The sequence below is a fragment of the Hyperolius riggenbachi genome, chromosome 1 (assembly GCF_040937935.1).
Source record: "Hyperolius riggenbachi isolate aHypRig1 chromosome 1, aHypRig1.pri, whole genome shotgun sequence".
In the NCBI taxonomy this organism is placed as follows: domain Eukaryota; kingdom Metazoa; phylum Chordata; class Amphibia; order Anura; family Hyperoliidae; genus Hyperolius; species Hyperolius riggenbachi.
In genome coordinates this window covers 322,093,886-322,120,841 of record NC_090646.1, presented here as the reverse complement: position 1 = coordinate 322,120,841, position 26,956 = coordinate 322,093,886, and the positions used below count along the sequence as shown (strand labels likewise).

At 48.5% G+C, this 26,956-nt stretch overlaps 1 protein-coding gene across 2 annotated transcripts in view; it reads left to right on the top strand.

Moving 5' to 3' along the window:
• Positions 1-26,956, top strand: part of CACTIN (cactin, spliceosome C complex subunit) — a 220,391-nt gene that overhangs the window by 8,259 nt on the left and 185,176 nt on the right. For both annotated transcript variants that reach the window (XM_068233847.1, XM_068233846.1), the window contains exon 2: positions 21,372-21,483. The gene's annotated coding sequence lies outside the window, so the exon portion shown is untranslated. The remainder of the gene's footprint in view (positions 1-21,371; positions 21,484-26,956) is intronic.

Here is a 26,956-nt window from a genome sequence, read left to right as displayed (position 1 = left end):
CCACATCCCAAAAACAAACTGGTAAATTAATTGGCTTCCCACTAATTTAGCCCTAGACTATGATGGACATATTATATGCCCATACTTACTATGGTAGGGCTTAGAATGTGAGCCCATCTGAGGAACAGTTACTGATAAGACTATATACTGTGGAAGATCTAAGCACTATAAAAATACTAAATAATAATATGGTAGGATTAGATTGTGAGCTCCTCTGAGGACAGTCAGGGACATGACTATGGACTCTGTAAAGTGCTGAAGAATATGTCAGTGCTATATAAATTCATAATGTTAGCACATTAGACTATGACTATAGTAAGATTAGATTGTGAGTGAGGACTGGGGAGAGGTCCCTGTGTGGTGCTGAGGGAGGGTGGGGGACAGGGGAGAGGTCCCTGTGTACTGCTGAGGGAGGGTGGGGGACAGGCGAGAGGTCCCTATGTACTGCTGAGGGAGGGTGGGGGACTGGGGAGAGGTCCCTGTGTGCTGCTGAGGGAGGGTGGGGGACAGGGGAGAGGTCCCTGGGTGCTGCTGAGGGAGGGTGGAGGACAGGGGAGAGGTCCCTGTGTGCTGCTGAGGGAGGGTGGGGGAAAGGGGAGAGGTCCCTGTGCAATGCTGAGAGAAGGTGGGGGACTGGGGAGAGGTCCCTGTGTGCTGCTGTGGGTGGGGGACTGGGGAGAGGTCCCTGTGTGCTGCTGAGGGAGGGGGGGGGGTACTGGGGAGAGGTCCCTGTGTACTGAGGAAGGGTGGGGGGAGATAGAGACAACATCCTACCTGCTCCCACACCTCTTCATCTTAACCTCATTTAGGATTCCACGTGCCAGGTGGAGGCGGAGCATGTCGGTAGGAGGCTTATCGAGGCTGTGGGCGGATCTTTTTCTGTCGGCTCTCCTGTCACTGTGTCCCCACCAGTGCACTGGCGATACTTCTGTCACAGTCAGAGCCACGGCAGGTGGCGTAGACAGCCATGAAAAATTGTATGGATGGATGGAGCCATGGTGGGAAATGTGAAGGGGGCGGAGTGATGTTAAGCACTCTTCCTCTCTCTTTTCAACGGCCAGAACTGCAAATTAATTGTCAGACAGATCAATGTGCAGTGAGGCGGCAGGTGGAAAAATAGTCCAGTTTCACATGCCTGCCTCACTCCAATAAGAAAGGGGAGCTGTCAGAATCAGGGCTGTGGAGTCGGAGTCGAGGAGTCGGAGCAATTTTGGGGAGTCGGGGTAAAAATGCACAGACTCCGACTCCTAATGAATTTAAACTGTAGTTAAAATAGAAAACATGATAAAATGTTCTATTTCTCAGATAATAGTCATCATAAATAATTTATATACTGTATACAGTAATAGTTGTGCTTAGTTTACAAAAATGAAATAAACCAATCAAAAAATTGTTACTTGTGCTGCTTCAACAAAGCAGTCCCCGTATTTTTAAAGTCAGATATACATATCTGATTGTGACTGTATATATGATGCGTACACAGGAATCTTATACAGAGGGTTGCAAAAGTATTCGGCCCCCTTGAAGTTTTCCACATTTTGTCATATTACTGCCACAAACATGAATCAATTTTATTGGAATTCCATATGAAAGACCAGTACAAAGTTGTGTACACATGAGAAGTGGAACAAAAATCATACATGATTCCAAACATTTTTTTACAAATAAATAACTGCAAAGTGGTGTGTGCATAATTATTCGGCCCCCTTTGATCTGAGTGCAGTCAGTTGCCCATAGACATTGCCTGATGAGTGCTAATGACTAAATAGAGTGCACCTGTGTGTAATCTAATGTCAGTACAAATACAGCTGCTCTGTGAGGGCCTCAGAGGTTGTCTAAGAGAATATTGGGAGCAATAACACCATGAAGTCCAAAGAACACACAAGACAGGTCAGGGATCAAGTTATTGAGAAATGTAAAGCAGGCTTAGGCTACAAAAAGATTTCCAAAGCCCTGGACATCCCAAGGAGCACTGTTCAAGCGATCATTCAGAAATGGAAGGAGTATGGCACAACTGTAAACCTACCAAGACAAGGCCATCCACCTAAACTCACAGGCCGAACAAAGAGAGCGCTGATCAGAAATGCAGTCAAGAGGCCCATAGTGACTCTGGATGAGCTGCAGAGATCTACAGCTCAGGTGGGAGACTGTCCATAGGACAACTATTAGTCATGCACTGTACAAAGTTGGCCTTTATGGAAGAGTGGCAAGAAAGGCAAGAAAGGCATTGTTAACAGAAAGCATAAGAAGTCCCGTTTGCAGTTTGCCACAAGCCATGTGGGGGACACAGCAACCATATGGAAGAAGGTGCTCTGGTCAGATGAGACCAAGATGGAACTTTTTGACCAAAATGCAAAACGCTATGTGTGGTGGAAAACTAACACTGCACATCACTCTGAACACACCATCCCCACTGTCAAATATGGTGGTGGCAGCATCATGCTCGGGGGTGCATCTCTTCAGCAGGGACAGGGAAGCTGGTCAGAGTTGATGGAAAGATGGATGGAGCCAAATACAGCGCAATCTTGGAAGAAAACCTCTTGGAGTCTGCAAAAGACTTGAGACTGTGGCGGAGGTTCACCTTCCAGCAGGACAATGACCCTAAACATAAAGCCAGGGCAACAATAGAATGGTTTAAAACAAAACATATCTATGTGTTAGAATGGCCCAGTCAAAGTCCAGATCTAAATCCAATCGAGAATATGTGGCAAGATCTGAAAACTGCTGTTCACAAACGCTGTCCATCTAATCTGACTAAGCTGGAGCTGTTTTGCAAAGAAGAATGGGCAAGGTTTTCAGTCTCTAGATGTGCAAAGCTGGTAGAGACATACCCTAAAAGACTGGCAGCTGTAATTGCAGCAAAAGGTGGTTCTACAAAGTATTGACTCAGGGGGGCGAATAATTACGCACACCCCACTTTGCAGTTATTGATTTGTAAAAAATGTTTGGAAACGTATGATTTTCGTTCCACTTCTCACATGTACACCACTTTGTATTGGTCTTTCATGTGGAATTCCAATGAAATTGATGCATGTTTGTGGCAGTAATGTGACAAAATGTGGAAAACTTAAAGGGGGGCCGAATACTTTTGCAACCCACTGTATATACTTGTGACATGCAAATAATTATGCATTGATGCAGATTTATGCAAATGTATGCACTCCCTTTGCCCATGAAATCAAATAATTTGATATGTTGTTAAAATTTGGTTTGGCGACTATGAATTAAAGGGTTCCTGAGATGGATGAAAAGAAAAGATTTAAACACACCTGGGGCTTCCTCCAGCCCTTTCAGGCTAATAAGTCCTCACTTTCCTTCTCAGCCACCTGGATCTTCTGCTATAAGTCCTGGTAATTCAGCCAGTGAGCGCAGTCTGGCCACGTGCCGCTTCCACAGCCTGGAGCATTCTGCACCTGCGCAATAGTGCTGCGCAGGTGTAGTACGCTCCCGGCAGCGCAGTGTGTGCATGCACACTATGCCCAACTGGCTCAAGTACCTGGACCCATAGCAGAAGATCCAGGTGGCGGAGGACGACAGCGAGGGACTGATTAGCCTGAAGGGGGCTGGAGGAAGCCCAGGTTTGTATAAAACTTTAATCTCTCAGGTTTACTTTAAGTTACACAGTGGTACTGTACTCTACATATGCACTCCCCACAGAGCTGCATGGAATCAACTAAGAATGTTGTGCACATTGAATACATAGGTGTTGTCTATCACCCATAAACCTGGTTCAGATTGTACATGAATGTGTAATAGAGGAAGAATACCCTCATTCTCCTGCAGAGTACCTTCACATCACTCTTACATGTACCCACAGTTACATTGCCTAGGGTGGGGGTGCCCAATATGTTCGATTGCGATCGTCACATAAAATTTTGCGGCCGGCAGCTCCCATCAAATTCAGCTGCTGGCCGCTTGCCAATAGAGAAGCAGGAGGATAGAGAGGCGGCACGGCTGTGACATGGCTGGGGGCGGTGCTGAGCACAACGTAACTATGCACGCAGGCTGCCACCCCCCCACCGGAGCGTTCCTTCAGCTAGTGTTGGGCGAACACCTAGATGTTCGGGTTCGCGAACGTTCGCCGAACATCGCCGCGATGTTCGGGTGTTCGACCCGAACTCCGAACATAATGGAAGTCAATGGGGACCCGAACTTTCGTGCTTTGTAAAGCTTCCTTACATGCTACATACCCCAAATTTGCAGGGTATGTGCACCTTGGGAGTGGGTACAAGAGGAATTTTTTTTTTAGCAAAAAGAGCTTATAGTTTTTGAGAAAATCGATTTTAAAGTTTCAAAGGGAAAACTGTCTTTTAAATGCGGGAAATGTCTGTTTTCTTTGCACAGGTAACATGCTTTTTGTCGGCATGCAGTCATAAATGTAATACATATAAGAGGTTCCAGGAAAAGGGACCGGTAACGCTAACCCAGCAGCAGCACACGTGATGGAACAGGAGGAGGGTGGCGCAGGAGGAGAAGGCCACGCTTTGAGACACAACAACCCAGGCCTTGCATGAGGACAAGAAGCGTGCGGATAGCAATTTGCGTTTTGTCGCCATGCAGTCATAAATGTAATACAGATGAGAGGTTCAATAAACAGGGACCGGAAACGCTAACCCATCACAGATGTTCATTGTTCATGTTACTTGGTTGGGGTCCAGGAGTGTTGCATAGTCGTTTCCAATCCAGGATTGATTCATTTTAATTTGAGTCAGACGGTCTGCATTTTCTGTGGAGAGGCGGATACGCCGATCTGTGACGATGCCTCCGGCAGCACTAAAACAGCGTTCCGACATAACGCTGGCTGCCGGGCAAGCCAGCACCTCTATTGCGTACATTGCCAGTTTGTGCCAGGTGTTTAGCTTCGATACCCAATAGTTGAAGGGTGCAGATGGATTGTTCAACACAGCTATGCCATCTGACATGTAGTCCTTGACCATCTTCTCCAGGCGATCGGTGTTGGAGGTGGATCTGCACGCTTGCTGTTCTGTGTGCTGCTGCATGGGTGTCAGAAAATTTTCCCACTCCAAGGACACTGCCGATACCATTCCCTTTTGGGCACTAGCTGCGGCTTGTGTTGTTTGCTGCCCTCCTGGTCGTCCTGGGTTTGCGGAAGTCAGTCTGTCGGCGTACAACTGGCTAGAGGAGGGGGAGGATGTCAATCTCCTCTTTAAAGTCTCCACAAGGGCCTGCTGGTATTCTTCCATTTTGACCTGTCGGACTCTTTCTTCAAGCAGTTTTGGAACATTGTGTTTGTACCGTGGTTACAGAAGGGTATAAACCCAGTAATTGGTGTTGTCCAGAATGCGCACAATGCATGGGTCGCGTTCAATGCAGTCCTAGGCCGAAGAGGTCATAGCCTAGGGTCACAAAAACCTGTTTATTTGGGCTATTTCAATGGTAGTGATGGTGACGTACATAAATCTCAGCCATGGCCGTTAGCAACGTCTGAATTTCACGAAATGTCTCATGCAGGTAGAAGACATATTGTTAGACTTGGATTCCAAAGATGGGGTCCCTACATCTCTGCAAACCAGAGTTACAGGGGTCCAAAATTGGTAAAATCCCCCATAGGCTTTCATTGCCTCCCTATTTCACTTTCCAAAATCTCACATCTTTTCAAAGGGCAATGGCTCAGCAGTACCAAATTTTCTAGCATTGTAGGGACCCTTAGGGGGAACATGACTTGTGAGTTTCGGGCCCCTAGGCCAAAGAGGTCATAGCCTAGGGTCACAAAAACCTGTTTATTTGGGCTATTTCAATGGTAGTGATGGTGACGTACATAAATCTCAGCTATGGCCGTTAGCAACGTCTGAATTTCACGAAATGTCTCATGCAGGTAGAAGACATATTGTTAGACTTGGATTCCAAATATGGGGTCCCTACATCTCTGCAAACCAGAGTTACAGGGGTCCAAAATTGGTAAAATCCCCCATAGACTTTCATTGCCTCCCTATTTCACTTTCCAAAATCTCACATCTTTTCAAAGGGCAATGGCTCAGCAGTACCAAATTTTCTAGCATTGTAGGGACCCTTAGGGGGAACATGACTGGTGAGTTTCGGGCCCCTAGGCCAAAGAGGTCATAGCCTAGGGTCACAAAAACCTGTTTATTTGGGCTATTTCAATGGTAGTGATGGTGACGTACATAAATCTCAGCTATGGCCGTTAGCAACGTCTGAATTTCACGAAATGTCTCATGCAGGTAGAAGACATATTGTTAGACTTGGATTCCAAAGATGGGGTCCCTACATCTCTGCAAACTAGAGTTACAGGGGTCCAAAATTGGTAAAATCCCCCATAGACTTTCATTGCCTCCCTATTTCACTTTCCAAAATCTCACATCTTTTCAAAGGGCAATGGCTCAGCAGTACCAAATTTTCTAGCATTGTAGGGACCCTTAGGGGGAACATTACTGGTGAGTTTCGGGCCCCTAGGCCAAAGAGGTCATAGCCTAGGGTCACAAAAACCTGTTTATTTGGGCTATTTCAATGGTAGTGATGGTGACGTACATAAATCTCAGCTATGGCCGTTAGCAACGTCTGAATTTCACGAAATGTCTCATGCAGGTAGAAGACATATTGTTAGACTTGGATTCCAAAGATGGGGTCCCTACATCTCTGCAAACCAGAGTTACAGGGGTCCAAAATTGGTAAAATCCCCCATAAACTTTCATTGCCTCCCTGTGAGAACGCGGAAGAGCCGCCGCCATGATTCAGCGGCAGGCGGCTCTTTCCGCGCACAGACGCGCTACACACACGGAGAGGCAGCCGCCTCTCCTCAGCATGAGGCGGCTGTCTCCGTGCAAGCATCTGCAGGGCACGCAGAAACCGCCGCGTTAGACGCGGCGGTTAGTGCCCATACCCCCGCTCTGGAGACACCGCAGAGCGGGGCAGTTGTGGCTGGGACTCGTAGTCCCTCCGGTTTGAGATGTATGTGGGAGCACCCAGATCCATAGTCAGATCCGTTAGTGTGCCGGGACCAGCTGGAGCTGTAATCCTACACTAAGCTAGATTCTGTTGATAGCTTAAAGTACTAGTTTGATTGTGATTATCTGTTATGACCTCTGCCTGTCTCGACTATCCTCCTGAACTCTGACCTTGTACCTTGTTATATCTGATACCCCGTTGCTGAACCCTGCCTGTACTTTGACTCCGCCTCTGCCTCCTGATTTTGTACCCCGATATTTCTGACACCCCGTTGCCGAACCCTGCCTGTACTTTGACTCCGACTTTTGCCTACTGATATTGTACTTATCTGTCCGTCTGTTTACGACCTGACTTGTCCGACCTCGAGAACCGACCTCACGATTGGAGGCGGTTCCCCGTCCTGTTAGTGACACTTCCGCCTGAGTGTCACTTTCGGACTTCCCTTCCCACTGTCAGTCTGACTCCTCCCGTCTTGGAGAGCTCAGACCTGCGGAAGGAATCTGTGCAGTTCTCCTTGCTGCACTGAGGCTTGTCCTCTGTATTACTGTTGCAGCAATCACAACACTCTACTCAGGTGACCAGAGGTTAGCTAGTATATTGGATTATCGGTGATACTGCAGATCACATATAATCTGGTATACGTCTGTATTTCCCGTGATACTGCAGATCACCGGTAATCAGACCTCTCTGTGCTTCACCGAGCGTTACAGAACGCCAGACCACAAAGCCGATGGAATCACGCGCTGATCCTCTGACTGTGCTTGCCACTTCGGTGGATAACATTCATCAAGCACTGGGCCAGCACAAAGCCTTAATCGATGCTCTATCAGGCTCTGTGAAAACCCTCCAGACGTCAGTTGATTCAGTGCGATCCCCTCATAGTGATGACATACTTATGCCTGTACCTGATAAATTTTCCGGCCACAAGTCTGACTTCCGGAATTTCAGGAGTAGAGTATTGTCGTATTTCGAGTTAAGACCCCGATCCTCGGGGACTGAGACCCAACGGGTCATCTTTATTAAGACTTTGTTGACTGGGGACTCCCAGTCCTGGGCATATAACCTGCCTCCTACCGATACCGCTCTGACCTCGGTAGAGGAATTCTTTAAGGCCATGGCCATAATCTACGACGACCCTGACCTTGCTGCGTCCTCAGAGCGGAAGCTCAAACTTTTGCGGCAAGGCAGAGGTTCGGTCGAGGATTATGCGGCGGAGTTCCGTAGGTGGTCAGTCACCTCTAGATTTGATAACTTCGCCCTAATGGATTATTTTTTGTCTGGGTTGACGGAGGAGGTCTCCGACTTAATGTTAACCGTACCCGAGCCCAAGACAGTTGATGAGGCCATATCATCGGCCATTCGAGTAGATCGCAGGCTACGCCATCAGAGGCAGGCCAGGGGCAGTCACCGTGTCAGGGTGACTTCGTACGCGGCACGGCTTGCTGCGTCCTCTGTAACAGCATCTCCGCCTGTCTCGCCCTTTCCGGCCTTGCCTCCACCAGTGCCGATGCAAATTGGTCGATCAAAACTGACCCAGGTGGAGCGAAGGCGGAGGATGACGGAAAAACTGTGCCTATACTGTGCAGAGGCAGGACATAGGGTGCGAAACTGCCCCAACAGGGCGGGAAACGGGTCTGCCTAGGAGTAGTGGGGGGTGACACCCTAGGCACACAAACCTCACCCCTTAAAGAGAAAAAATTACTTCTCCCTTGTACGGTCACATGGGATGATAAGTCTGTCGCCACTGAAGCTTTTATTGACTCCGGCTCAGCGGCTAACTTTATGAACTTTGAGTTTGCTCAGGAGTTGGGTCTACCACTCACTCCCGTGAGACCCCCCATTCAGGTCACGGCAGTTGACGATTCCCCTTTGCAGCGGAATCGTCCCCTGTCACAGACTCCGCTTGTGAAGCTCACCATAGGGGTATTACACGGGGAGCAGTTACAATTTTTTGTTTTACACATGTCCACCTCCACTATTATCCTAGGCATGCCTTGGTTGCAGGTTCATTCCCCGCAGATAGACTGGGCCACAGGACAGTTGACAGCATGGTCACCTCATTGTTTCCAGCAGTGTTTGGGGAGACTGACATTAGGTCTAACAAAGGTACAGGTGGAAGGTATACCGGAACAATACTCAGATTATGCCGATGTGTTTTGTCCCAAGGCCGCGGATAAATTACCCCCGCATCGTCCATTTGACTGTCCCATTGACCTTCGTTCCGGTTGTATGCCTCCTCGAGGCCATTTATATAACTTATCTGGCCCCGAGAAACTCGCCATGCAGGAGTACATCCGTGAGAACTTGGCAAAGGGCTTCATCAGGCCGTCCCGGTCACCCGCTGGGGCAGGGTTCTTTTTTGCTAAAAAGAAAGACGGGGGTTTACGGCCTTGCATCGATTATCGTGGCCTCAATAAAATCACAGTGAAGAATCGCTACCCGTTACCACTCATAGACGATTTGTTCACACAGGTCACTGAGGCTAGGATATTTTCAAAACTGGATTTACGGGGGGCATACAACCTGGTGCGTATAAGGAAGGGCGATGAATGGAAGACGGCTTTCAATACCCCTGATGGGCACTACGAGTATAGGGTGATGCCCTTTGGTTTATGTAATGCCCCGGCCGTCTTCCAGGAACTCATCAATGAGGTTTTTCGGGAGGTGTTGGGAAAGTTCGTTTTAGTCTATCTAGACGATATTCTCATTTTTTCTAACAACCTCCCGGAACACAGAACCCATGTCAGGATGGTATTAGACAAACTGAGGCAGAATCTGTTATACGCCAAACTCGAGAAATGTATTTTTGAGGTCACGTCGGTTGCCTTTCTGGGGTATATAATCTCCACCTCAGGTCTGTCTATGGACCCTGCCAAGGTCTCCGCGGTCGTGGAGTGGCCGCAGCCGGTGGGGTTAAAATCATTGCAACGGTTCTTGGGGTTTGCGAACTATTATAGAAGGTTTATTAAGGGGTACTTCACAGTAGTCGCCCCTCTCACTAGCCTTACTAAAAAAGGGGCAGACACCACTCATTGGTCTCCCGAGGCCTTACAGGCTTTTTCTAAGTTAAAGGGGTTGTTCTGCTCAGCACCCATACTCAGACACGTGGACACTTCTTTTCCGTTTATTGTTGAGGTAGACGCCTCGGAGATCGGGGTGGGGGCTGTGCTGTCCCAGCGTTCTGGTCTCCAGGGTAGACTACACCCGTGTGCCTATTTTTCCCGAAGGTTCTCTTCGGCAGAGAGAAACTACGACATCGGCAACAGGGAGCTCCTAGCCATCAAATTGGCCTTCGAAGAGTGGCGTCATTGGCTAGAGGGAGCTGAGCACACTATCACGGTTTATACCGACCACAAAAACCTGGAATACATCGAGGGGGCTAAAAGGTTAAGCCCAAGGCAGGCTCGATGGTCGCTATTTTTCTCGAGATTTACATTTTTGATCACGTATACGCCAGGTAGTAAGAATACCAAGGCAGACGCACTCTCTAGGTGTTTTGAGCCGGAGACAGCACAGCCCTCTGTTCCCGAGACCATTGTCCCACGAAGTGTGGTGTTAGCCGCCACCGAGACTTGGGCGGACTGGAAAGAGACCTTGAGTCCTTTTCAGCAGGATATCCCGGAAGGGAAACCAGACGGGGTATTATTTGTTCCGTTACCATTCCGTCTCCAGATCTTGGAGATGATCCACTCTCATAAGAACGCGGGACATCCTGGAGCGTCTAGAACGCAAGATCTCGTGGCCAGATGTGCATGGTGGCCTTCGCTAGCCGCTGACTGCAAAGAGTTTGTCAGGGAATGTGCGGTGTGCGCGAAAAGCAAGCCCTCCCGGCTGGCATCTGTGGGTACTTTGCAGCCTTTGCCCACCCCGAGTGAACCATGGACCCACTTGTCCATGGATTTCGTGGGAGAGCTTCCGAGATCTGAAGGCATGTCAGTTATTTGGGTGGTGGTTGACCGTTTTAGTAAGATGGCCCACTTCGTGCCTCTGAAAGGACTCCCCTCGGCCCAGGAACTGGCCGATTTATTTATCATCCATATCTTCAGACTGCATGGCATTCCAGAAGACATAGTATCCGATCGGGGAGTCCAGTTTGTTTCGAAATTTTGGAGGGCATTCTGTCACCAAATGGGCATGAAATTGTCATTTTCCTCGGGGTACCACCCACAGACAAATGGCCAGACGGAGAGGGTCAACCAATCGTTAGAGCAATTTCTGAGATGCTACGTTGCCGAGGCACAGAGTGATTGGGTTAAATATTTACCTTATGCAGAATTTGCCCACAATAACTTAAAGAGTTCGTCCTCAGGTTTCTGTCCATTTCAGGTTGTGACAGGTAAACTGCCTAAATTCTCTCCATTGCCAGTTGCGGCCACTCCGTTCCCAGCCTTGGAGGCGTGGCAAAGGTCGTTTAAGGACATGTGGTGGACCATCAAGAATAATCTCGTTAAAGCATTTCAGAGTCAGAAAGGTCAGGCTGACAAGAGACGCTCGTTAGAGTGGAAATTTCAACCAGGAGATTTGGTTTGGGTGTCAACCCGTCACCTGACCCTGAAACAACCCTCTGACAAACTTGGTCCCAGGTTCGTGGGTCCATTCCCAGTTACTAGGAAGATCAACGATGTCACATATACCGTTGATCTTCCCACCAGCATGCGTGGAGTGAGGTCCTTCCACGTATCACTTCTCAAACCCGCAGTCCAGGTGGGCCCCACTCCTCCTCCTCCTCCTGTCTTAGTCGATGCTCAACCCGAGTATGAGGTGGAGAAGATCATAGACTCACGTACTGTACAAAACTCGGTGCAGTATCTCGTACATTGGAAGGGGTACGGCATTGAGGAGAGGCAATGGGTACCTGGGAACCGCATGCATGCGGACGAGTTAGTGAGAGAATTTCATGCTGTACATCCCGAAAAACCTGGAAGGAGCTGTCCGGAGTCCACTCCTCGGGGGGGGGGGTACTGTGAGAACGCGGAAGAGCCGCCGCCATGATTCAGCGGCAGGCGGCTCTTTCCGCGCACAGACGCGCTACACACACGGAGAGGCAGCCGCCTCTCCTCAGCATGAGGCGGCTGTCTCCGTGCAAGCATCTGCAGGGCACGCAGAAACCGCCGCGTTAGACGCGGCGGTTAGTGCCCATACCCCCGCTGCGGAGACACCGCAGAGCGGGGCAATTGTGGCTGGGACTCGTAGTCCCTCCGGTTTGAGAGTGACGCACGCGCGCGCACTCAGGAAGAATTTATGTTAACACAGTACTAGTCAGCTGACCAGGCTGGTCAGCTGACTCTGACTCCTCTTCCCATTGGTTCAGCACTTAGGGAGGTGCTGGGCAGAGGGTCAGGTATATATACTGCTGGCTGTTCACTTGCTCCCCGTCTGGCGTTGCGTTCACATATGTGGGAGCACCCAGATCCGTAGTCAGATCCGTTAGTGTGCCGGGACCAGCTGGAGCTGTAATCCTACACTAAGCTAGATTCTGTTGATAGCTTAAAGTACTAGTTTGATTGTGATTATCTGTTATGACCTTTGCCTGTCTCGACTATCCTCCTGAACTCTGACCTTGTACCTCGTTATATCTGATACCCCGTTGCTGAACCCTGCCTGTACTTTGACTCCGCCTCTGCCTCCTGATTTTGTACCCCGATATTTCTGACACCCCGTTGCCGAACCCTGCCTGTACTTTGACTCCGACTTTTGCCTACTGATATTGTACTTATCTGTCCGTCTGTTTACGACCTGGCTTGTCCGACCTCGAGAACCGACCTCACGATTGGAGGCGGTTCCCCGTCCTGTTAGTGACACTTCCGCCTGAGTGTCACTTTCGGACTTCCCTTCCCACTGTCAGTCTGACTCCTCCCGTCTTGGAGAGCTTAGACCTGCGGAAGGAATCTGTGCAGTTCTCCTTGCTGCACTGAGGCTTGTCCTCTGTATTACTGTTGCACCAATCACAACACTCTACTCAGGTGACCAGAGGTTAGCTAGTATATTGGATTATCGGTGATACTGCAGATCACATATAATCTGGTATACGTCTGTATTTCCCGTGATACTGCAGATCACCGGTAATCAGACCTCTCTGTGCTTCACCGAGCGTTACACTCCCTATTTCACTTTCCAAAATCTCACATCTTTTCAAAGGGCAATGGCTCAGCAGTACCAAATTTTCTAGCATTGTAGGGACCCTTAGGGGGAACATGACTGGTGAGTTTCGGGCCCCTAGGCCAAAGAGGTCATAGCCTAGGGTCACAAAAACCTGTTTATTTGGGCTATTTCAATGGTAGTGATGGTGACGTACATAAATCTCAGCTATGGCCGTTAGCAACGTCTGAATTTCACGAAATGTCTCATGCAGGTAGAAGACATATTGTTAGACTTGGATTCCAAAGATGGGGTCCCTACATCTCTGCAAACCAGAGTTACAGGGGTCCAAAATTGGTAACATCCCCCATAGACTTTCATTGCCTCCCTATTTCACTTTCCAAAATCTTACATCTTTTCAAAGGGCAATGGCTCAGCAGTACCAAATTTTCTAGCATTGTAGGGACCCTTAGGGGGAACATTACTGGTGAGTTTCGGGCCCCTAGGCCAAAGAGGTCATAGCCTAGGGTCACAAAAACCTGTTTATTTGGGCTATTTCAATGGTAGTGATGGTGACGTACATAAATCTCAGCTATGGCCGTTAGCAACGTCTGAATTTCACGAAATGTCTCATGCAGGTAGAAGACATATTGTTAGACTTGGATTCCAAAGATGGGGTCCCTACATCTCTGCAAACCAGAGTTACAGGGGTCCAAAATTGGTAAAATCCCCCATAGACTTTCATTGCCTCCCTATTTCACTTTCCAAAATCTCACATCTTTTCAAAGTGCAATGGTTCAGCAGTACCAAATTTTCTAGCATTGTAGGGACCCTTAGGGGGAACATGACTGGTGAGTTTCGGGCCCCTAGGCCAAAGAGGTCATAGCCTAGGGTCACAAAAACCTGTTTATTTGGGCTATTTCAATGGTAGTGATGGTGACGTACATAAATCTCAGCCATGGCCGTTAGCAACGTCTGAATTTCACGAAATGTCTCATGGAGGTAGAAGACATATTATTAGACTTGGATTCCAAAGATGGGGTCCCTACATCTCTGCAAACCAGAGTTACAGGGCTCCAAAATTGGTAAAATCCCCCATAGGCTTTCATTGGGCCTACTATTTACCGTTCCAAAATCTCAAACCATTTCAAAGGCAATGGCTCAGCGGTGGCAAAACTCACCAGTCATGATCCCCCTAAGGGTCCCTACAATGCTAGAAAATTTGGTACTGCTGAGCCATTGCCCTTTGAAAAGATGTGAGATTTTGGAAAGTGAAATAGGGAGGCAATGAAAGTCTATGGGGAATTTTACCAATTTTGGACCCCTGTAACTCTGGTTTGCAGAGATGTAGGGACCCCATCTTTGGAATCCAAGTCTAACAATATGTCTTCTACCTGCATGAGACATTTCGTGAAATTCAGACGTTGCTAACGGCCATGGCTGAGATTTATGTACGTCACCGTCACTACCATTGAAATAGCCCAAATAAACAGGTTTTTGTGACCCTAGGCTATGACCTCTTTGGCCTAGGGGCCCGAAACTCACCAGTCATGTTCCCCCTAAGGGTCCCTACAATGCTAGAAAATTTGGTACTGCTGAGCCATTGCCCTTTGAAAAGATGTGAGATTTTGGAAAGTGAAATAGGGAGGCAATGAAAGCCTATGGGGGATTTTACCAATTTTGGACCCCTGTACCTCTGGTTTGCAGAGATGTAGGGACCCCATCTTTGGAATCCAAGTCTAACAATATGTCCTCTACCTGCATGAGACATTTTGTGAAATTCAGACGTTGCTAACGGCCATGGCTGAGATTTATGTACGTCACCATCACTACCATTGAAATAGCCCAAATAAACAGGTTTTTGTGACCCTAGGCTATGACCTCTTCGGCCTAGGACTGCATTGAATGCGACCCACGCATTGTGCGCATTCTGGACAACACCAATTACTGGGTTTATACCCTTCTGGATCCACGGTACAAACACAATGTTCCAAAACTGCTTGAAGAAAGAGTCCGACAGGTCAAAATGGAAGAATACCAGCAGGCCCTTGTGGAGACTTTAAAGAGGAGATTGACATCCTCCCCCTCCTCTAGCCAGTTGTTCGCCGACAGACTGACTTCCGCAAACCCAGGACGACCAGGAGGGCAGCAAACAACACAAGCCGCAGCTAGTGCCCAAAAGGGAATGGTATCGGCAGTGTCCTTGGAGTGGGAAAATTTTCTGACACCCATGCAGCAGCACACAGAACAGCAAGCGTGCAGATCCACCTCCAACACCGATCGCCTGGAGAAGATGGTCAAGGACTACATGTCAGATGGCATAGCTGTGTTGAACAATCCATCTGCACCCTTCAACTATTGGGTATCGAAGCTAGACACCTGGCACAAACTGGCAATGTACGCAATAGAGGTGCTGGCTTGCCCGGCAGCCAGCGTTATGTCGGAACGCTGTTTCAGTGCTGCCGGAGGCATTGTCACAGATCGGCGTATCCGCCTCTCCACAGAAAATGCAGACCGTCTGACTCAAATAAAATGAATCAATCCTGGATTGGAAACGACTACGCAACACTCCCGGACCCCAACCAAGTAACATGAACAATGAACATCTGTGATGGGTTAGCGTTTCCGGTCCCTGTTTATTGAACCTCTCATCTGTATTACATTTATGACTGCATGGCGACAAAACGCAAATTGCTATCCGCACGCTTCTTGTCCTCATGCAAGGCCTGGGTTGTTGTGTCTCAAAGCGTGGCCTTCTCCTCCTGCGCCACCCTCCTCCTGTTCCATCACGTGTGCTGCTGCTGGGTTAGCGTTACCGGTCCCTTTTCCTGGAACCTCTTATATGTATTACATTTATGACTGCATGCCGACAAAAAGCATGTTACCTGTGCAAAGAAAACAGACATTTCCCGCATTTAAAAGACAGTTTTCCCTTTGAAACTTTAAAATCGATTTTCTCAAAAACTATAAGCTCTTTTTGCTAAAAATTTTTTCCTCTTGTACCCATTCCCAAGGTGCATATACCCTGTAAATTTGGGGTATGTAGCATATAAGGAGGCTTTACAAAGCACGAAAGTTCGGGTCCCCATTGACTTCCATTATGTTCGGAGTTCGGCTCGAACACCCGAACATCGCGGCCATGTTCGGCCCGAACCCGAACATCTAGATGTTCGCCCAACACTACACGTGACCCGTTCGGCCAATCACAGCGCTAGCCGAACGTTCGGGTAACGTTCGGCCATGCGCTCCTAGTTCGGCCATATGGCCGAACAGTTTGGCCGATCACCATCAGGTGTTCGGCCGAACTCGAACATCACCCGAACAGGGTGATGTTCTGCAGAACCCGAACAGTGGCGAACACTGTTCGCCCAACACTACCTTCAGCCACCGCTGTGTAGTGCACTCCAGCCGGCCACGACTGAATAAGGGAAGACAAGGAGGAGCCCCAGACACCGCCGCTGGAGGGAGGTAAGTGGCACCTACGCTACCTATGCTGAGGGCACAGCTACCTGGCTACCTACGCTGAGGGCACAGCTACCTGGCTACCTACACTGAGGGCACAGCTACCTGTAGGGCACATGCAGCACATACCTTGTATTAAGGGCCCCATAGCCTGGCTATGGTTGCTATAGTGATTCCTACGCCACTGGGTAAGTGCCCAATGATGGAAAGGTGGCTCACTCCCCTCTTCAAATGCCTCCCTCCAGCCTTAGCTATGCAGAGTCCCGAGCGGAGAGTAAATTAACCTCCCTGGCGGTAACCCCGTGTGTGACACGGGGTAAGCCGCCGGAGGGTGCCGCTCAGGCCCTGCTGGGCCGATTTTCATAATTTTTTTTTTGCTGGACGCAGCTAGCACTTTGCTAGCTGCGCCAGCACTCTGATCGCCGCCGGCCCCCGCCCGATCGCCGCTATTTGCTGCGGCGCGCGCCCCCCCCCCCCCCCAGACCCCAGCGCTGCCTGGCCAATCAGTGCCAGGCAGCGCCGAGGGGTGGCCCGGGACTCCCAATGACGTCCCGACGTCAGTGACGTCGGTGACGTCATCCCGCCCCGTCGCCATGGCGACGGGGGAAGCCCTCCAGGAAATCCCGTTCTATGAACGGGATTTCCTGATCGGAGATCGCCGAAGGCGATCGAAGCGGGCGGGGGGATGCCGCTCAGCAGCGGCTATCATGGAGCGAGCCCTCGGCTCGCTACATGATTAAAAAAAAAAAAATTTTTTTTAAAAACTGCTGCGCTCCCTCCTGGCGGTATTTTTCATACCGCCAAGGAGGTTAAAGGTTACTCACTTGGGTCTCTGCATTCCACTGACTAGATCTCCCATTTTTACTTGTGGGAGGATTTCAATTTTAGGCCTCTTGCACACTGCACGCGATTCCGATTCAGATTCCGCTTTTTAATCAGTTTTTACATCCGATTCAGATTCTGATTTGCAGTTTTCTCCTTGCACACTGCAAATCGGAATCTGAATCGGATGTAAAAACTGATTAAAAAAGCGGAATCGGAATTTTGTGCACTGTGCAAGAGGCCTTAAAGTGATTAGACCTAAATATTATGCTTATTGGCTCTCCGATACACAAATTGAGACCCTCTCTAAACACTTTCGGTTCAAAATTAGGCCATCTGGCTTTAAAGGGGTTCTTCCGCGAATGAGGAAAAAAATAAAAAGTGGTTTATGCATAAACTATTAAACATCCTTGTAAAATAGTGTAAAAAGTTGTTTTAAAAAATGAATGGTTTCATCAATATAAAATGTATTGCAAATAGTGAGGTATGAAGGACTGGGAGGCTAATCCATTTGTTAGGGGTGTTTTTATTTTTTACTTTCTTTTACAACCATAACTGCTGCCTACATAGTTTTCAGTGGTATAACCCACTTCTAGCAGGAATCGGGTTATAACTGCTGAGCTCTGCCGAGCTGCTGAATATGTGTTTACATTGTTGCTAGGCAACCAGACTCTGTGCAGAGACTCCTTTTGTAAAAAGAGTCATAAGCTGCAGGGAAAAGCAGTCCCATCTACACCATATGATTCTTTGTCAGATTCAATTCAATTTGATTCGATTCATTGATTTGATTCAATCTGGCATGTCCGATTCATGATTCGATGAATCAAATCATGAATCGGACATGTCAGATTAAATCAAATCATATCAATGAATCTTATCAAATTGAATCGAATCTGACAAAGAATTATATGGTGTAGATGGGACTGATTCTCCTTGCAGCTTATGACTCTTTTCACAAAACGAGTCTCTGCACCAGGGTCTGGTTGCCTAGCAACAATGTAAACACATATTCAGCAGCTCAGCGGAGCTCAGCTATTAGGGTTATAAAGGCAATTCCTGCTAGAAGTGGGTTATACCACTGAAAACTATGTAGGCAGCAGTTATGGTTGTGAAAAGAAAGTACAAAAAACACCCCTAACAAATGGATTAGCCTCCCAGCCGTCATCTGTCACTATTTACAATACGTTATATTGATGAAACCATTCATTTTTAAAAAAAAACTTTTTACACTATTTTACAAGGATGTTTAATAGTTTATGCATAAACCACTTTTTATTTTTTTCCTCATTCGTGAAAGAACCCCTTTAAATATTTGGCAGTTAAACTAACCCTTTGGTACAAAGACTTATATAAGGCTACTTACACTGCTCAAAAAAATATTGTCAACTCTTAACACATTGGACTCGATTCACAATAATTTTCCGCATGCAGAAATGCACTTGCGGTAAATACCCGACAGAAATAAGACAATCTTGACATTCACAAAATGTTATGCATGATCATTTACCGCATGCGTAAAATTGTACGCATTTTCCCGCAAAAAAAATAAAAAATCTAAATTCATAAACAAAAAGGGGTGCATTATTTCTGACTTTACTACAGATTTTATAACACCTACTAGTACTTGGTGATATATTTTGCTTCCCATTGACTTAAATGTAGTCTGGCTTGCCGTTTTTGCAGCATTTTAATTCTTTATTTGGTACTTATCCGTTAGCCCGGGCGCATCCGGCAGGTGGCGCTAATTCCATTAATACAACTTCACGTAACAAAAGTGTGAATGTAACCGCCGCAGGTGGCGCTAATTGCATTCATAGTTAACGTAACAAAAGTGTGTTAATGTAAACATCCCTGCCACGATGAACGACTCTGGGGGGACACGCATGTCCCCGCCGGCTGCCAGTATTCTATAGAAGAGAGGGCAAAGGAGGAGGAGAGCAAGAGCGAAGCTGGCGGCTTCATCTGTTACATTGCCGCCGGCTTCATTTTAATTCCATTAACTCACACTTTACAATACATTTGGCTGCAGCGAGACGGCCATTCCGAACACAGTTACATCGTTTACTTTAACACACTTTTGTTACGTTAACTATGAATGCAATTAGTGCCACCTGCGGCGGTTACATTCACACGTTTGTTACGTGAAGTAAGTATGAATGAAATTAGCGCCACCTGCCGGATGCGCCCGGCGTTTAACGGATAAGTACCGTATTTTTCGCCGTATAAGACGCACTTTTTCTCCCCCAAAAATGGGGAGAAAAAGTCCCTGCGTCTTATACGGCAAAGGCAGGGAATCCCCAACTTAATAACGCCCGCCGTTCCGAACCGCCGACCCGCCGCCATGTTGGGGATTCCCTGCCTGCTATCCCCATGCCTGCCCGAGTCTCCTGGCCCCCCCCAGATGGAGTGTTAATAGCGGCGGCAACTTACCTTTGGCAGGCTCCTGCGCTGATCCTATATCATCGCGCTGCCCCCCCGCTAGCCTCCTCTGCCTCCCCCCTCTGTATCTGGCCACCCCGGGTGAATGAATAAGTATCGGCAGCTTACCTCCGCAGTGCGCCCGCGATGACTGCAGACGTCCGGCTTCCAGGCACTTCTCGCTCTAGTGGCCGGCTTTGAACTGCGCGTCATCAGTTCAAGCCGGCCACTAGAGCGAGAAGTGCCTGGAAGCCGGACGTCTGCAGTCATCACGGGCGCACTGCGGAGGTAAGCTGCCGATACTTATTCATTCACCCGGGGGGGGGCCAGATACAGAGGGGGGAGGCAGAGGAGGCTAGCGGGGGGGGGGGGGGGCAGCGCGATGATATAGGATCAGCGCAGGAGCCTGCCAAAGGTAAGTTGCCGCCGCTATTGACACTCCATCCGGGGGGGCCAGGAGACGCAGGTGGGAGGGAGGAAGGCTGGGGGGGGGGGGGGGTAGAGGACATATGGGGGGCACTGGAGGACATATGGGGGGCACTGGAGGACGTATGGGGGGCACTGGAGGACATATGGGGGGCACAGGAGGACATATAGGGGCACAGGAGCACACATGAGGACACACAGGAGGACACATGGGGGGCACAGAAGGACACGTGGGGGGGCACATGAGGACACAGGACACATGGGGGGCACAGAAGGACACATGGGGGGCACATTAGGACACACAGGAGGACACATGGGGGGCACAGGAGGACACATGGGGGGCACAGAAGGACACGTGGGGGGCACAGAAGGACACATGGGGGGGCACAGAAGGACACGTGGGGTGGTACATGAGGACACAGGACACATGGGGGGCACAGAAGGACACATGGGGGGCACATTAGGACACACAGGAGGACACATGGGAGGTACAGAAGGACACATGGGGGCACAGGAGGACACATGGGGGCACAGGAGGACACATGGGGGCACAGGAGGACACACAGAAGGACACATGAGGATATGGGGGGCACAGGAGCACACATGAGGACACACAAGGATATGTACAAGACGCTCCTGGAATATGGACGCACCAGGTTTAGTATTTTTTTTTTTTCCTGGTTTTTGCCCTCTAAACCTGGGTGCGTCTTATATTCCGGAGCGTCTTATACGGCGCGAAATACGGTACCCTTTATTTTTGACAATTTTTTTTTTTATGCATGGTTTCCGCATGTTTACTATGTAATCAGAATCAATTTATTTCGCCAAGTAAGTTTGGTATATGGTATATCTAATTAAGTGCCCATGTGGGTTGGGTTATGTGGGAAAAACGACCCAACCACTAAAAAATAGGATATCGTCGCATAAAACAGCAATACGGGGAGGGGATGAGGATCAAGCAGTCTCCTTACATTTCAAACAATTTGGACACTCAGTTGCACAACTGAGAGTACAGGTTATAGATCATGTCCCCTTTAATATGAGAAGAGGAGATAGAAATAAAACGTTACTGATTAAGGAAGCAGGATGGATACGCAGATTGGGTACTTTGGGGAGGGGGGGATTAAATAAGGAATATGACCTGATACCTTGTATATAAGGGGTTTGATGAAAAAAGTCTTGCTGCTGATTTACTTGTGAATACATGGGATTGTAAATAATATTGTATTTATATTTTGCAGTTGCACATTATCAGGAGATCCAGAAGCCGGAGGATCACATTGGTTGTCCCATAAAGAAGTTAATATCCCAAGCGAAGGTGTAGTACCACTACTGTGCAGCGGGGGGCAGTTGGTGAGTCTTTCCCTCATAGCCGCTTATCTATATATGAGAAAGCATGGTAGCGAAGCTTAGTAGGTATGATACGTGGTTCTGTTGGCATGGATGCCGGAGCTACGCATACAAACGTCGCTATGGAGATGGGGGCGTGTTTATTACACGCTCACTTGACGATGACGTCGGAGGTCATGTGACTGGTTAGTCACATGACAATAGATACATGCTTACACCGCGGCGAGACGGACCTTCCGGCTGGCTGGGGGCGGAGACCACGCGGCTGCTCCTTGCGGCATGGTGATTGGGTAAGGAAGCCCATTATACAGATGTATGTTGAAGTAATGAGGAAGGCCCCGGGCATCTTATGTGCAGAAGGGAGGAGGTCTGTTAGATAGAAGGGCTTATGTGACAGCGCTGTGGGAGGTACTAGATTAGCATGTTAGGTATTGCAGTTCTCCATCAGGTCCGTGGGACACCTTTGTGAATCCTGATTGGCTGAAGAATCTTTGAATTGATTGGTGTTTTTAAGGTGGTTGGAGTATATAAGGAGGAATAATTTTAGATGTCAGTAGATGTGATGCTGAACGGCTTGAGAAAGGTCGCATAGACCGAAACAGCAGGGCTGTCGCTGTTACAGATTGCTCATCATGCTGCTTTAACCACTTCCCGACCGCCGTATATACAATTGGCGGCCGGGAAGTGGACGCCGCAAGGACCGCCGTATTGACAATTGGCGGCGGTCCTTGTATGGGCATGGGCGGAGCGATCGCGTCATCCGTGACGCGATCCTCCGCCTCCGCCTGGCGCCGCTCACCCGCCGCAACATCCCGCGGGCCATACGGAAGCGCCGGCGGGATGTTAACCCGACGATCACCGCATACAAAGTGTATAATACACTTTGTAATGTTTACAAAGTGTATTATACAGGCTGCCTCCTGCCCTGGTGGTCCCAATGTCCGAGGGACCACCAGGGCAGGCTGCAGCCACCCTAGTCTGCACCAAGCACACTGATTTCCCCCCCCCCCCCTGCCCCAGATCGCACACAGCACCCATCAGACCCCCCCCCCTGCCCACCCCCCAGACCCCTGTTTGCACCCAATCACCCCCCTAATCACCCATCAATCACTCCCTGTCACTATCTGTCAACGCTATTTTTTTTTTATTCCCCCCTGCCCCCCGCTCCCTCCTGATCACCCCCCCACCCCTCAGATTCTCCCCAGACCCCCCCCCAGACCCCCCCCCATGTACTGTATGCATCTATCCCCCCTGATCACCTGTCAATCACCTGTCCATCACCTGTCAATCACCCGTCAATCACCCCCTGTCACTGCCACCCATCAATCAGCCCCTAACCTGCCCCTTGCGGGCAATCTGATCACCCCCCCACACCAATAGATCGCCCGCAGATCCGACATCAGATCACCTCCCAAATCCATTGTTTACATCTATTCTCTCCTCTAAACACCCACTAATTACCCATCAATCACCCATCAATCACCCCCTATCACCACCTGTCACTTTTACCTATCAGATCAGACCCTAATCTGCCCCTTGCGGGCACCCAATCACCCGCCCACACGCTCAGATTGCCCTCTGACCCCCCCTTATCAATTCACCAGTGCATTAATTACATCTGTTCTTCCCTGTAATAACCCACTGATCACCTGTCAATCACCTGCCAATCACCTATCACTCATCAATCACCCCCTGTCACCCCCTGTCACTGCCACCCATCAATCAGCCCCTAACCTGCCCCTTGCGGGCAATCTGATCACCCACCCACACCATTAGATCGCCCGCAAACCCGCCGTCAGATTACCTCCCAAATGTATTGTTTACATCTGTTATCTTCTCTAAACACCCACTAATTACCCATCAATCACCCCCTATCACCAACCGTCACTGTTACCTATCAGATCAGACCCTAATCTGCCCCTTGCGGGCACCCAATCACCCGCCCACACGCTCAGATTGCCCTCAGACACCCCCCCCCCTTATAAATTCGCCAGTGCATTAATTACATCTGGCCTTCCCTGTAATAACCCACTGATCACCTGTCAATCACCTGCCAATCACCCATCAATCACCCCCTGTCACTGCCACCCAACAATCAGCCCCTAACCTGCCCCTTGCGGGCAAACTGATCACCCACCCACACCAATAGATCGCCCGCAGATCCGACATCAGATCACCACCCAAGCGCAGTGTTTCCATCTATTCTCTCCTCTAAACACCCACTAATTACCCATCAATCACCCCCTATCACCACCTGTCACTGTTACCCATCAGATCAGACCCTAATCTGCCCCTTGCGGGCACCCAATCGCCAGCCTACACGCTCAGATTGCCCTCAGACCCCCCCTTATCAGTTTGCCAGTGCAATATTTACATCTGTTCTCCCCTGTAATAACCCACTGATTACCTGTCAATCACCTATCAATCACCCATCAATCACCCCCTGTCACTGCCACCCATCAATCACCCCCTGTCACTGCCGCCCATCAATCACCCGCTGTCACTGCCACCCATCAATCAGCCCCTAACCTGCCCCTTGCGGGCAATCTGATCACCCACCCACACCAATAGATCGCCCGCAGATCCGACGTCCGATCACCTCCCAAGTGCAGTGTTTACATCTGTTCTCTACCCTAAACACCCACTAATTACCCATCAATCACCCCCTGTCACTGCTACCTATCAGATTAGACCCCTATCTGCCCCTAGGGCACTCAATCACCCGCCCACACCCTCAGAATGCCCTCAGACCCCAGCCCTGATCACCTCGCCAGTGCATTGCTTGCATCTATTCCCCCCTCTAATCACACCTTGAGACACCCATCAATCACCTCCTGTCACCCCCTAGCACACCTACCCATCAGATCAGGCCCCAATTTGCCCCGTGTGGGCTCCTGATCACTCGGCCAAACCCTCAGATCCCCCTCAGACCCCCTTCCGATCACCTCCCCAGTGCATTGATTGCATCTATTTTCCCCTCTAACCACCCCCTGAGACACCCATCAATCACCTCCTGTCACCCCCCTAGCACTCCTATCCATCAGATCAGGCCCAATACAACCTGTCATCTAAAAGGCCACCCTGCTTATGACCGGTTCCACAAAATTCGCCCCCTCATAGACCACCTGTCATCAAAATTTGCAGATGCTTATACCCCTGAACAGTCATTTTGAGACATTTGGTTTCCAGACTACTCACGGTTTTGGGCCTGTAAAATGCCAGGGCGGTATAGGAACCCCACAAGTGACCCCATTTTAGAAAAAAAGACACCCCAAGGTATTCTGTTAGGTGTATGACGAGTTCATAGAAGATTTTATTTTTTGTCAAAAGTTAGCGGAAATTGATTTTTATTGTTTTTTTTTCACAAAGTGTCATTTTTCACTAACTTGTGACAAAAAATAAAATCTTCTATGAACTCGCCATACACCTAACGGAATACCTTGGGGTGTCTTCTTTCTAAAATGGGGTCACTTGTGGGGTTCCTATACTGCCCTTGCATTTTAGGGACCCTAAACCGCGAGGAGTAGTCTAGAAAACAAATGCCTCAAAATGACCTGTGAATAGAACGTTGGGCCCCTTAGCGCACCTAGGCTGCAAAAAAGTGTCACACATGTGGTACCGCCGTACTCAGGAAAAGTAGTATAATGTGTTTTGGGGGTGTATTTTTACACATACCCATGCTGGGTGGGAGAAATTTCTATGTAAATGGACAATTGTGTGTAAAAAAATCAAACCATTGTCATTTACAGAGATATTTCACCCACTTAGCATGGGTATGTGTAAAAATACACCCCAAAACGCATTATACTACTTCTCCTGAGTACGGCGGTACCACATGTGTGGCACTTTTTTTTACACCCTAAGTACGCTAAGGGGCCCAAAGTCCAATGAGTACCTTTAGGATTTCGCAGGTCATTTTGCGACATTTGGTTTCAAGACTACTCCTCACGGTTTAGGGCCCCTAAAATGCCAGGGCAGTATAGGAACCCCACAAATGACCCCATTCTAGAAAGAAGACACCCGAAGGTATTCCGTACGGAGTATGGTGAGTTCATAGAAGATTTTATTTTTTGTCACAAGTTAGCGGAAAATGACACTTTGTGAAAAAAAACAATTAAAATCAATTTCCGCTAACTTGTGACAAAAAAATAAAATCTTCTATGAACTCACCATACTCCTAACGGAATACCTTGGGGTGTCTTCTTTCTAAAATGGGGTCATTAGTGGGGTTCCTATACTGCCCTGGCATTTTAGGGGCCCTAAACCGTGAGGTACTCATTGGACTTTGGGCCCCTTAGTGCAGTTAGGGTGCAAAAAAGTGCCACACATGTGGTATCGCCGTACTCGGGAGAAGTAGTATAATGTGTTTTGGGGTGTATTTTTACACATACCCATGCTGGGTGGGAGAAATACTTCTGTAAATGACAATCTTTTGATTTTTTTACACACAATTGTCCATTTACAGAGGTATTTCTCCCCCCCAGCATGGGTATGTGTAAAAATACACCCCAAAACACATTGTACTACTTCTCCCGAGTATGGCGATACCACATGTGTGGCACTTTTTTGCACCCTAACTGCGCTAAAGGGCCCAAAGTCCAATGAGTACCTTTAGGATTTCACAGGTCATTTTGAGAAATTTCGTTTCAAGACTACTCCTCACGGTTTAGGGCCCCTAAAATGCCAGGGCAGTATAGGAACCCCACAAATGACCCCATTTTAGAAAGAAGACACCCCAAGGTATTCCGTTAGTAGTATGGCGAGTTCATAGAAGATTTTATTTTTTGTCACAAGTTAGCGGAAATTGATTTTAATTGTGTTCTTTCACAAAGTGTCATTTTCCGCTAACTTTTGACAAAAAATAAAATCTTCTATGAACTCACCATACTCCTAACGGAATACCTTGGGGTGTCTTCTTTCTAAAATGGGGTCATTTGTGGGGTTCCTATACTGCCCTGGCATTTTTGGGCCCTAAACCGTGAGGAGTAGTCTTGAAACGAAATTTCTCAAAATGACCTGTGAAATCCTAAAGGTACTCATTGGACTTTGGGCCCTTTAGCGCAGTTAGGGTGCAAAAAAGTGCCACACATGTGGTATCGCCGTACTCAGGAGAAGTAGTATAATGTGTTTTGTGGTGTATTTTTACACATACCCATGCTGAGTGGGAGAAAGATCTCTGTAAATGGACAATTGTGTGTAAAAAAAAATTAACAAATTGTCATTTACAGAGATATTTCTCCCACCCAGCATGGGTATGTGTAAAAATACACCCCAAAACACATTATACTACTTCTCCTGAGTACGGCAATAACACATGTGTGGCACTTTTTTGCAGCCTAACTGCGCTAAGGGGTCCAAAGTCCAATACGCACCTTTAGGCTTTACAGGGGTGCTTACAATTTAGCACCCCCCAAAATGTCAGGACAGTAAACACACCCCACAAATGACCCCATTTTGGAAAGTAGACCCTTCAAGG